This window comes from Mesoplodon densirostris, chromosome 7, assembly GCF_025265405.1.
Source record: "Mesoplodon densirostris isolate mMesDen1 chromosome 7, mMesDen1 primary haplotype, whole genome shotgun sequence".
Classification (NCBI taxonomy): Eukaryota; Metazoa; Chordata; class Mammalia; order Artiodactyla; family Ziphiidae; genus Mesoplodon; species Mesoplodon densirostris.
In genome coordinates this window covers 5168872-5181246 of record NC_082667.1, presented here as the reverse complement: position 1 = coordinate 5181246, position 12375 = coordinate 5168872, and the positions used below count along the sequence as shown (strand labels likewise).

The 12375-nt window shown below is 51.4% G+C and overlaps 1 protein-coding gene across 1 annotated transcript in view; it reads right to left on the bottom strand.

The window, feature by feature from the left end:
• CPT1A (carnitine palmitoyltransferase 1A) overlaps positions 1 to 8239 on the bottom strand; it is a 65403-nt gene extending 57164 nt beyond the window's left edge. Inside the window, exon 1 of the mRNA XM_060103000.1 lies at positions 8108 to 8239. The gene's annotated coding sequence lies outside the window, so the exon portion shown is untranslated. The remainder of the gene's footprint in view (positions 1 to 8107) is intronic.
• Positions 8240 to 12375: the final 4136 nt, after the last annotated feature.

The window sequence follows — 12375 nt, the reverse complement described above, 5'->3', positions numbered from 1 at the left end:
TAATTTTTAAAAAGTCATCCATAAGACATCCTGTTTCCCTCAAGGGCATCTGGCCTCCTTCAGAGCCGGCCTCCTCCACCTCCCCCCCGAGGTTCTGCAACAGGCAGCAGGAAAGGAGGTAAAAGGTCACCCAATGTAAAGTGCAGGGCCAGACTTCAAAACAGGCCTGGGGAAAACTGAGGGGTGAAAATCACCTCTATAATATAAGACAAACAATAAAAACTTGCCATGTGACAGCAGGTTTCCAAGAAAACGGTCTTTATAGCATATAATAATATAATCTATAATAAATTATGTGTTGTCAGAAGCCTTTCAAAACAGTCTTGAAATTAACAGATAAAGAGAGAAGTAGGTAGTAGGTGGATAGATAGGTAAGGCATACAGATTAATTTTTGTGCTTTTAACAATGAAGATACAAAATATTCTTTCTACCAAAGTCTTTGGCATATGCCAGACAATGTGATCCGTATTTTACCTGCATTAACCCATTTAATTCTGACGGGAACTCTAGGAATTGGTTACTATTGCTCTTCCCATTTACAAATGAGAAGACCGAGGCTTGGATGTCAAGCAACTTGCCCAAGGTCACAGCTAGCGAACCCGCAGAGCTGGGAATCAGACTGAGGTCCAACTCCAAAACTCATGTTCTTACCTACCAAGTTAGGTGGTACGTACTCCACATAAAGTTCTACTTAAGATTCCTAACGTTACAACACAGATACAAAATTAGGTCACTCTGTCGTAACCAAAATGACGTGATTGCAACCAGCAGTAAAACTACAGTAACTACAAATACAGCGGGTGCCAACTCTAAAATTACTCCCATGTTCCAGTATTTCCAGTATTCCCACTAGAATTGCACAGTTCACAGGCCCACAGGAGCGGACCCTGCCTTCTATTAAAATCCACCTCATCTAGCGGCAAACAGCTGAGCTGGAAATCCTCTGAGAAAAGGTCACCCACAGGAAGGGACAGCTTAGCGCAGCACGAGTACCTGGCAGGGTCTCCAGGAGCACAGCCTGTATCCCTCATCAGAGTGAGACTGGATGACACTTGCACTGCCACCCCTGGAAAACCTCCTGTGAGAAGCCAGTGCAGGCGAAGAATCTGTAGCATCATCTTTAGCCGCGGGCAGAGCAATTATCTTATCCTCTACCACATATTCTTCTACGGTCTGGTGACCAACGCCTGGGAGGGTTCAGCTGAACAAAGCTAATTCTGCCCTCCAGGACTGGCTGCAACTTGGGGAAACCATGTTCCTGCCATACTTGACAACCAAGGTGGTACCCAGGTTTACCTCAGCACTGCTACCTGAAGCACATCAAGGAAAGTACCAGGAAGGTTCTGGAAAGGCTTCACCAGCCCAGGGGTCCATGTGTCTTCTCAGGTTCCTTTTTGCTCTTTAGTATTTAGTATTCCTGCCATTTTGCTGCTAATGAGGGTGAGAGGTTAGATGCAGGCAAAAATTAGCAGTAACGGGAAGAAAAAATAAAAGGGCGCCTCTCCACCAGAGCGCGGGCACCCCACCTCTCTGCCCACCACGGGCCAGTCCTTATTTCCTTGGAGACATGATCCTCTGTACTTGTGCTCTTGTGTTTGTTCAGCAAGTGTGTACACAAACAAATACACATTATTCTTTCCCTAATCTGAGGGAGGCATCTTAGAAGCAAGAACATGAGACTCAGAATTCACTTTAAATTTGGGGGAGGGCTTCGTGCACAGGCAAGGTGCAGGAACTTTCACCTATGAATGGCTACATTTGAATTGATGATAGAGCACTGAAGAGCCGCGTTAAGTAAACTGGCCACACGGTTCATTTGTCGCAGTGAAGTATATCATAATAAACCGTTCACATTTACAGGGTAAAGATGCTGAGTCAAGGCAGGTTATAGGGGAAACCCGAATCATTATCCCTTTTTCTATGGCTCTCGAAAAACAACAGCTTCTGCCTACCGAGGTACTGTAAAAATAAAGCAAAATTCAAACGTAACACTTACACTGCGCCATATCAACAAGTAATGGTTAACCAGTTAAATGCAGAGAAATGTGATTTCACCAAGAAAAAGAACTGGGAAAGGTCATCGAGGGTCACATTTTTATAAAGAAAATACAGAATGTCTTGGGGACTTCCCTGGCGGTCCAGTGGTTAAGACTCCGCGCTTTCACTGCAGGGGGCGCGGGTTCAATCCGTGATCGGGAAGATCCGCATGCTGTGCTGAGTGGCCGAAAAAAACCAGAAAGAAAATACAGAATGTCTTGGCAGGCGTAACCTGCCAATATAATTGTCTAACCCAATTATCTGCACTACCTCTTCAGGTGTTTTTCTCTGTATGGAAATCCAGAAGGACCCCCACCAGCCTGGCCAACATCAGGACAATGGCCTGAGCGAGAACGGCTGGGAGAGGCATGCGTCCACCCAAGAGAAGTCCCCGAACCTCTCCTCGCCACCAGGGTGTGGTTCCCTCAAATGTCCCTAAAACCTTGTGGGGGATGCCCCATATTTCCCACACACGTGCTTCTCCTTTGCACCCAGAAGTACAATTGAACTGGTCAAACCACACGTTACAATTTGAGGACTACAGAAGGCAGCCGTATCCATAAAACCTGCCTGAGGGGCTTCCCTGGTGGCGCAGTGGTTAAGAATCCGCCTGCCAATGCAGGGGACACGGGTTCGAGCCCTGGTCCGGGAAGATTCCCACATGCTGTGGAGCAACTAAGCCCGCAAGCCACAACTACTGAGCGTGCGTGCTACAACTACTGAGCTTGCATGCCTAGAGCCCGTGCCCCGCAACAAGAGAAGCCACCGCAATGAGAAGCCCGCGCACAGCAACGAAGAGTAGCCCCCGCTCACTACAACTAAAGAAAAGCCCGCGTGCAGCAATGAAGACCCAGTGCAGCCAAAAAAAAAAAAAAAAAAAAAAGCCCTGCCTGTGGCCACGGTATTGTTTGCTGGAAGCTGTATTCATTTCACACCCTCAAAACTACTCTCACATCTGGCCTCTTTTGGATCCTCATAAAACCCCTGTGAGACAGGATGACAGGTGTCAGAGGCACCGCCTTAGAGATCAGGAAGTGGAAACCCAGAAACACACACAGCTGATTCAATGTCACATCCAGTGGGCCCTGGGCTGGGGGAAGTGCCAACACCCAGGCCCTCTGCCTGCAGTGGTCTGGGAAGCAGCCTGTCAGGGGGAGGGGGCACACGTTTTGGAGAACACAGATCACGGTTCAACTTCCAGGTCTGACACTTAGACGTGTGTGTGAGTGTGGGGGGGGCGCCTAGAGCACATGTCATCACCATTCATAAGATCTGTTTCCTGTCAAATAAAGTACGCACGTTACCCATAACTCACATTAGGTCTCCAATGCAGGAACATACTCTGTACCTGCCCAACTGCAGCCACAGGCCAGCAGCAGTCCTCCAAGAATGTGGATTTCCATCCTTCCTCTTCCCACTGCGTTTGATACCCCAGCCCAACGTCTTTGACGTTTAGCTTTCAGCAGCATTACTGTACTTCACTCTGCACAACAGTGTTTGCTTGCAAAAGGAGAAAGAAACCAAAACTCCGTGCATTAAATCTTTTTAAGGGCACGGAGAGGCCGACACTTGGAAAAATCAGTGATACATGTATAATCTTATAAATGAAGTATTATTTCATAAGAAGGAAAGTCCGAGTTACAGCATATGACGACTTCTTAAAGGCAAGGTTATTTTGTGTTAGCTTTTTTTTTTTAACATCTTTATTGGAATATAATTGCTTTACAATGTTGTTAGTTTCTGCTGTATAACAAAGTGACTCAGCTATATGTATACACATATCCCCATATCCCCTCCCTCTTGTGTCTCCCTCCCACCCTCCCTATCCTACCCCTCTAGGTGGTCACAAAGCACTGAGCTGATCTCCCTGTGCTATGTGGCTACTTCTCACTAGCTGTCTATTTTACATTTGGTAGTGTATATAGGTCCATGCCACTCTCTCACTTCATCCCAGCTTACCCTCCCACCCCCGTGTCCTCAAGTCCATTCTCTACGTCTGCGTCTTTATTCCTGCCTGCCCCTAGGTTCATCAGAACCATTTCTTTTTTTTTAGATTCCATATATATGTGTTAACGTTCAGTACTTGTTTTTCTCTTTCTGACTTACTTCACTCTATGACAGACTCTAGCTGTTAATACAAACTTGTCAGGGAACTAGATGCCGCCTGCCGCAACTAAGACCCAGCACAGCCAAATAAATAAGTAAATATTTTTTTTAAAAAAGGCCATTTAGGAAGCAGAATCTAGGATGACCCTCAGGTTCCTGGGATGGGTGGGTGAACCACCACATGGAGTGTACAAACGATTCCTTTCCTTTTTCCCTAGAGAACTCGGTGTCCAACAATTAGCCGATAAGCCTTCGTAAGCTGCACGTAGCTACCCTATTTTCCAACCCTCCAGCGTGGCCATTAACCTACTGTACGCCTGGAGAGGCACACCTCACTGGGTAGCACAAGTCCTTTCAATTATTAACTTCCCTAAACATTCCTGGACACAAAAACAGCTCACATGAAAAAAAACTAAAGGACATTCCACTGAACGGAGGCTCTCAGTCACCTAATATTTGCTTGGGGTAAAAGGTGAAGTTCACAAAAGGCAGCAAAATCAAAAGGCAATCAGAAATCAACAAGCAGAAAATATTCCTTACTTGTGTTAAGTAACGGATTTTTTGAAGAGTTTCCTTTAGATTATCCGTATTTTTACCATGTCGTTAGGATGAACTGTTGAAGGTTAGTAGTATTATTCATATATTGCCTATTTTTATGCAACATCTTTCAAAATATAATTATATGGATTATCAATATAATTGTGTACAAATATAATGCAAAGGAAACCCCCTCAAAAAGGCTCTTTTCACGGCTAGTTTCCTTACATATCCATGCAAGTTCGGCCTCTGCTTCCCTAATTGTTCCCAATTCTGTATTTTATAAAGCATTGGTTTGTTTCTTTGGCAGTAGGACTTGATGTTGATGGAGCTGTGAGATGTCTGTAACAGATTTTTTTTTAACGCCCTGTACAGCCTAGACTATTTCTACAGTTGTCAAGGAAACTTAATAGTGGTAGCTTCTGGGGAGGGGTACCGGGTGAGGAGGCCAGCTTTGTGCTGAATTCCCACCTGCACCCCCTTCATTTTGCACCGTGTGCTTCTAGTACTTATTTTTAAAACAGAAAAGTCCTCGCAGGAAAAGCTCAAGAGGGGCTCAAGCCATTCGAAGTAGAGGTCTCGTTAAAGTAAGAGGGAGAGTCTCCGAAACAAACTTGAAACCCACCAGCTTGAGCAACAATTTTATTCTTAAAAGCAGCAATTTTTCCGGAATTCAAAGTGCAGGCTTCCACCGGTAACTGAACTGTCAGGTCTGCCAATAATAACCATGCAGAGTGACTAAACATTTTTTCCAACAAAGGAAAAAATGCATTGGATCAAAGTGCAGAACCAGCCCCTGGCCGGAGCGGGTAAGCGTTTCCGCCTCCCACCTTCCCACCGCCTTTAGACTCCAGGCTGCAACTCTAATTGCTCGCTTGGAACGCGTCCTCACAGGCAACGCCAGCAGCTGCGGTCGGCGCGGCCCGCCCCTCCCCCCCGGGCGTCACGTGACGGCTGAGAAAAGTAGGGGAAAGGTTACCGCGAGCCCCGCCCCCGGCCTGGCGCGCCCCGGGAGTTCAGATCCTGTTCCACCGGCCCGGCCCGGGTAGACACCTTCCGGAGCGAGCTGGCGCGCGTCAGCGGCGCTGCCACTCCGGCGACAGCGGGCGAAATGCAGCGCCTCTGCGGGGGAAGGCCGAGCCCTGCATGGTCAACTTTGGGGACAGTTAAGAGCTTGGTGTGCCCGAAGACAGCCCACACCAGAAACGGTGCCCCGCGCCCCGCGAGCCCAGAGCGCCTCCGGAAGGGGCTCACCGCGCAGCCCAAGGAACAATTAACTGTGCTTCCATGAATGGGCATGCGGGGCCAGGGTTGCGTAAGCCCGGGCCCTCGCCCCAGGACTCCCCGGAGACCCAGGCTTGACCGCTCGGTGACCACGGGGGCTGTGGCCGGGGCCAAGGCCGGGCGGCAGCGACGCCAGCTTTCTTCCCTTCACCTCTGGGTTAAGGCCGCTTGTGTTCAGTACAAACTCGAAAGGTTATTTCGGCCTGTGCATAACTCCAATTTCTGCCACTCTTGATACAAAGTATGTGCACTCCTTAAGATGGCTCTTTTTCTGATTCCAACAGCTGTTCAGATGGAGTTCAGTGTGCAAGATCAGGTCTAGCCACACATCTTTGGAAGGAAACCGTTCATTTACATACGGAAAGCAGCCCCCGGGCACGCAGGGGCAGAACCACCCCAAACTCCACCGAGAATTTTGCATTCAGCTCCTATCACTTACAACTAAACATTCCCTCGCCTCAACGATAAGCATTATCATCAGCATTAATGTTCTCATTTATGCCACATTCACTAAGAGTCACCTTAAATAATTTGGAAAGGGGGGTGATGCTTGCTGGCATAAAAAAATAAATAAATAAAAAGACCAGTGTGTTCGGCCATTTTTTATTCATTTGGTTTGTGGTTTAGAAAGAAATAAGCATGCTTGAATATCTGGAATGACCAGAAACCGGAAGCCTGTGTGAGAAAATGGTCTAACAAAATACACTTTTCAAAAGGTTAAACTGATTTTATTTGGTGACTTACAAAGTTACCAGTTTCCTACTAAAATCTGCCCTTCAATATTTTAATATCACATGGAGCACAGAGGAAACCGAAAGCAGCTCCAAGTTGGTAATATTAAATTGTTCTGTATTCCACCTGATTTCTCGAGATTTTTAACTCTTGGAGTTAAAAAAGTAAGATCATCTTTGTTCCGTTCGGCTTTAACGTGAGTCAACCACCGATTTACACTATAAAGACACTGATCCACAGCCTTTCCAAAACGAAAGGAACTGTCTGCTCGCCCAGGGAGTTGGGGTTAGGGGCTGCCGGAATAGGGGCCCCGGAGCCCCGGCTGCTCTACCGCCCTGACCACGCCGTCCGGGCTCGCAGGCCAAGTTCGCCCAGGCCTGGTCACGTGAAGCGCCCACACCCTCCCACCCCCCGCAAGGCAAGCTCCCCGGCCCGGCGCGACCTTGGACAGGCTCTCCTCGCCCACCTGTCCTAGACCGCGCGCCGCATGGGGGGATGGAGGGCGCTCGCAAGAGGGGACCCAGGCCCGGTGCCTCCATTCGCATCCACCTAGGGCGCTTGGACACCGCCTGGAGTCCCAGCGCCAAGGGCGTGTCCCCACGGCTGCGCTGCGGGGGCGGGAGCCTGGAGGGGGTCGGCGGCGCCCTGCTGAGTCCCTAGCGTCCCTCTGGCTCCCGCTTCGGCCGGCCCGCGACCCCGGGACGGCCCCCCAGACCCAATCCACTCTCGGAGGGGGAGGGGATGGGGCGAGATAGAGGAAGGATCCGCGGCTCGCTGCCATATCCCGAGGACTGAGCATCCCTCCCGCCGTCGCGTCCTTTCCACTGCCCTAACACGGATCCCCAGACCCAATCCACTTCGGCGAAGGGAGTGGGATGCTGGGGAAAGGGAACCGGCAGTCCTGGTGTCCCTTGGCCGGGGGCATCCTGTCAAGTCCGGAGAGTCAAGCGTCCCTCCAGCTCCCATACAGTACCTGCTCGCAAGGCCGACCGATCCTCGGGCAGACCCCGAGACCCAATCAACCCACTCCTGGGAAGTGACGGGGAGATGGGAAGGGAAAGAGAGCCGGTGGCCCTACTGGCCCCAGCCCGGAGGCGTCCTGCCAAGTCCGAAGGGTTGAGCATCCCTCCCGCAGCCACACCGGACCTGCCCGCATGCGGACCGACACTGACGCGGACCCCCTAGACCCAATCCACTGCGGGGTATGGGGAGTCCCGCCCCGCTCCGGTTTCGAGCTCTCTAAGAACCGCTGTCCCTCGGCGCCCCGACACAGGCGGCGGCCCCCCGCCCCCGCCTCGGTCCGGGCCCTTGCAGTCCCCGTCCGCCCCTGGCCCTGGGCGCCGCCGCAGCCAGCCCCCGGCTCCCGCCAACACCCCCCTCCCGCGGCGCGCGGCCTCAGCCCGGCCTTACCGAGTCGGCGGACAGAGGCGCGGCGACAGCCACAGCAGCAGCGGCGGCTGAGTGAGCGAGGCAGCGAGCGAGCGCCGGGCGGGAGGACAGCGGGCGAAGCTGAAGGCAACCGACGCCGCCCGCGGCCGATTGGCTGAGGCGCGAGGGGCTGTGCGGCGACTCCCGGCGCTCGGCGGGCCAAGGGCGGGACCTGGACGAACGGGGCGGGGCATCAGCAGGGGCGGGGCGCCCTGGGGAGCGGGTCGGGCGAGGAAACTGAGGCTCGTAGGGGTGCAGGCTACCTCCGCCTCTGCCAGCTTGAGGCCTAGGACGAGATTTCTCGCCCTGCGAGCCTCAGTTTCCTCATCTGAAAAATGGGCCAACTCATTAGGGCCATGCCCGTAAAAGCGCTTAGCACAGTGCCTAGCTCATGCTCGTCCGTTATAGGCATTGCCCCATATAATCCTCACGGCACCCCTATAAATAGCTGATCCTAGCCCGGGTCAGAGGAGGGATCACTAACCTGCCCACAGTCACACTAAGAAGATGGATTCGACGTTGGGCCCGGGTCTGATTTCAGAGCCCACACTCCAAATTGGACCTTATCCCAGGAGTGACAGCTGATAGGATCTTGAGGCAGCGTGGCTCACGAAACCAACATGGTAATGCCTATTCCAGTGACCTTTCTGAGCCCCCTCTTCATATAACTGGGATAAACATTGCTCCCTTGCTGGGCTTTGGTAAGATTTAGTAAACTATTCAGGCGTCTAAAGCATAGTAGGTGCCAGGATAGAAATGGCTGAAGGTGGAGACAGAGTGACTGATGTGCCTTGTACCTGTCACTGAGCTGGCACTGGCCGATCTGAGTCTAGGTCCAGGCCAAGGGCAGCTGCCACCTGCAGCTACTTCGCGGGGTGGAGGTCCGCGCTTCCCGCGGCGTGAGCAGCCCCTTCTCTATCTCTGCCGAAAATGCTTCCCAGGCCCCAGCGGGTGGTCCCGCATACAGCAGGTGCTCCATAAAATAACCAGTTCTATGAACAAAGACCGGGCTTTCCTAAGGGTCAGCCGCTCCTCTGGGCGGAGAAAACTCCCTGCTGGCCTCTGTCTTTCCAGATGGGTTTAGAAGAGAAAATGAAAGTCCTGTCTAGTTCCGCCCCCCCCCCACTGACCCCAGTGTACTGTCGGCGCACACTCTCCAGGCTGTTTTGAATGAAGTCATAGGATAAGTGCTGTTTGTAACACACTCCTTTGCTTTCACTTGGCTTATGTCGTGGACGGGATCCCCTGTCGAGGCACAGAGATGACCGAGGCTTTCACAGTATGTAACGCGCCCCATGGACACTTAGGCACCCCCTTTTCACCGCAGCAGACATAAATGAAGCTGTGTGGGCCGTCAATGTGCGTCTTTGAGCGCCTATATCTCTCGGTAGATCGCTAGAAGTGAAGCAGCCAGGTCAAAGGCACGTGAGACGCCTTGGTGACATTTTGGTGCCACTTGCCGAGCTGCCCTCTGGAAAAGCGTCCACTACCCCCCCGCCCCCGCCCCCGGGTGTGGGAGTGCGGCCTGGTCTCCAGGAGATCACCACCGCTGGCTGTCAATCCTAAAGGCGGGGTGGGGGCGGGTATCTCTCCTTATTTTAATTCGCATTTCTTTGAAGTTAGAAGTTGGAGATTTCGTTCCCCTGCTGGCTCCTGTCTGGCCCGCGAGCGATCCCAGGCCCCGAACCCCGAAGATCTCGTGGCCCAAGAGGGCAAGTGGTCTGGGCCAAGGCACACTTGCCCGAGGCTCGGCCGCACCGCACCTACCCTGGCTCCTCCAGCATCACCTGCGCGTCTCTACCAGCCTGTGGGCCTCCCTGGGTTGTGCCTCCCAAGTTGGACGGTCGCTTTACCCCCCATGCCCTTCCCTCCTCTTCCTGGAACCCCAGCTGTCTGCAGGTCCCCGCCCCAAGGTCACTTTCTCCTTCCCTCCTTGCCCCGTCGTGCGCCCCGCAGGGATTGGCCCGGCGTCCGTCTGTTCCCAGGGCTCTGCGGCCTTGACGGTGCGCCCCTCCCTGCGTGCTGCCCTCAGTGTCGCCTGCAGGCCCGGCGGGGCAGGGGCAGGGACCGCGGTCGCCTCCGCGCTCACCTGTGCTCCAGAGGCTGGACTCTCTCCGGGGACGATAATGAGCCCACGCCTGCTGGCGACTCCAGCCGAGCGGTGGAGGCCTCATTCCCTTCTTGAGCTCTGTTCCCGGGGACTGCAGCTCCCCGGGGTGGCTATTAATAAAGAACTGAGGGGCCTCCCTGGTGGCGCAAGTGGTTAAGAGTCCGCCTGCCGATGCAGGGGATACGGGTTCGTGCCCCGGTCTGGGAGGATCCCATATGCCGCGGAGCGGCTGGGCCTGTGAGCCATGGCCGCTGAGCCTGCGCGTCCGGAGCCTGTGCTCCGCAACGGGAGAGGCCACAACAGTGAGAGGCCCGCATGCCGCAAAAAGAAAAAAAAAAAAAAAGAACTGAGGAACTAGGTCCCTGGGGAGCTTCAGCCCGGTTGGGTCCTGAGTTCCCTCGGGGTCAAAAATATCCCAGAGTCTGCCTCAGAAAGTAGTCTTTCTTAAGCTCTGTTTTTTTCAAATTCTTCCCGGATTTGATTGGAACACACTGTAGCAGCTACCTATTGTGGCCATAAGGAACACTTTTTAAAAAAATGCGTGGAATGTTTTTATTATTACTCGGATATTGTCCCTCTTTTTTTCTGATTTCTTTAAAGCAAACCCAGAAATCTTGTCATTTTGTCCACACGTTCTTGAGTACGAATCGCTAAAGAAAGATAAAGGTCCTTTAAAAAAAAATACAGAATGGCAATGCCATTGTCCAACCTAAAATAGAGAAACAATTGTAATACAAAACTTGTAAAGCCCTCTGGGCCTGCGAAGAGCACAGCTGAATCCCACTCACCCTTGCCAGCCTCATTTCTTGCTGGCAGCTCCCAGCAGGTTCTGGTCCAAAAGTGTGTGAGATTTTTTGGAACTCAGTTTCTATTTCCCATAGGAGACAATTTTATAATCTCAGAGTTCTGCACTTCTGAACTTGAACCTTGAGCCCCATAGACAGTGAGTAAGTAGTAGCAGTTTCACATCAGGGTGGTGACAATGTTTGCTCAGCCAGCATCACTGGGATTTGGTGAGGAGAAAATGAGATAACGCAGATGCAAGCAAAGAAAGAAGGCGGCTCGACCATGTGCCAGTGAAAGGACCTCAGAGTGACAATGAATTCTTTTTTTTTTTTTTTTTTTTTTTTTTACGAATTCTTCATTGAATGGGCTTGGCCTACGACCCAGTAATCCTACTCCTGGGTATGCACCAAAGAGAAATGAGAACCCATGTCCATGCAAAGACTCAGGCAGGAAGGTTTATAGAAGATTTGCTCAAGGTGACAAAAATCCGGAAACAACCCAGATGCCCATCAGCAGTAGAATGGTTAAATAAATTGTGGTTTCTCCATACAGTGTAATAATACACAGCCAGGAAAAAGAGTAAACTACTGACATACACAATGTGGATGAATCTTACAGAGCTTATGTTAAGCAAAAGAAAGCCAAACACACACACACACATAAATATACTGTATTATTTCAATAACATAAGTGAGATACATTTTTTTGAGTTTTTTTTTCTTTCTGTTCCCTCTGATAGTTTTATTTATTTATTTATTTATTTATTTATTTATTTATTTATTCATGGCTGCGTTGGGTCTTTGTTGCTGTGCGCGGGCTTTCTCTACTTGCAGCGAGCAGGGGCTATGGGGGCTACTCTGCTGCAGTGCGTGGGCTTCTCATTGCGCTGGCTTCTCTTGTTGCGGAGCACGGGCTCTAGGAGCGCGGGCTTCGGTAGTTGTGGCCCGTGGGCTCAGTAGTTGTGACTCACAGGCTCTAGAGCACAGGCTCATTAGTTGTGGTGCAAGGGCTTAGTTGCTCCACAGCATGTGGGATCTTCCCAGACCAGGACTCAAACCAGTGTGCCCTGCATTGGCAGGTGGATTCTTAACCACTGTGCCACCAGGGAAGTCCCAAGTGAGACATATTAACAGCGGTGATGGCTATTGACCTAGAAATATACAAAGGAGCCCATGGTGGGGGTGGGGTGGGGGGAGGTGGGGTGTATGAAAATGCCTTCCTCCATATGCATAAGATTATGCACTTGATGGTGTTTTCTCCCTGATGTTAGGCCTCAATTTTATTTTATTTATTTATTTAATTTATTTTTTGACCGCGCCTCGCTGCTTGCGGACCTTAGTTCCCCGGCCAGGGA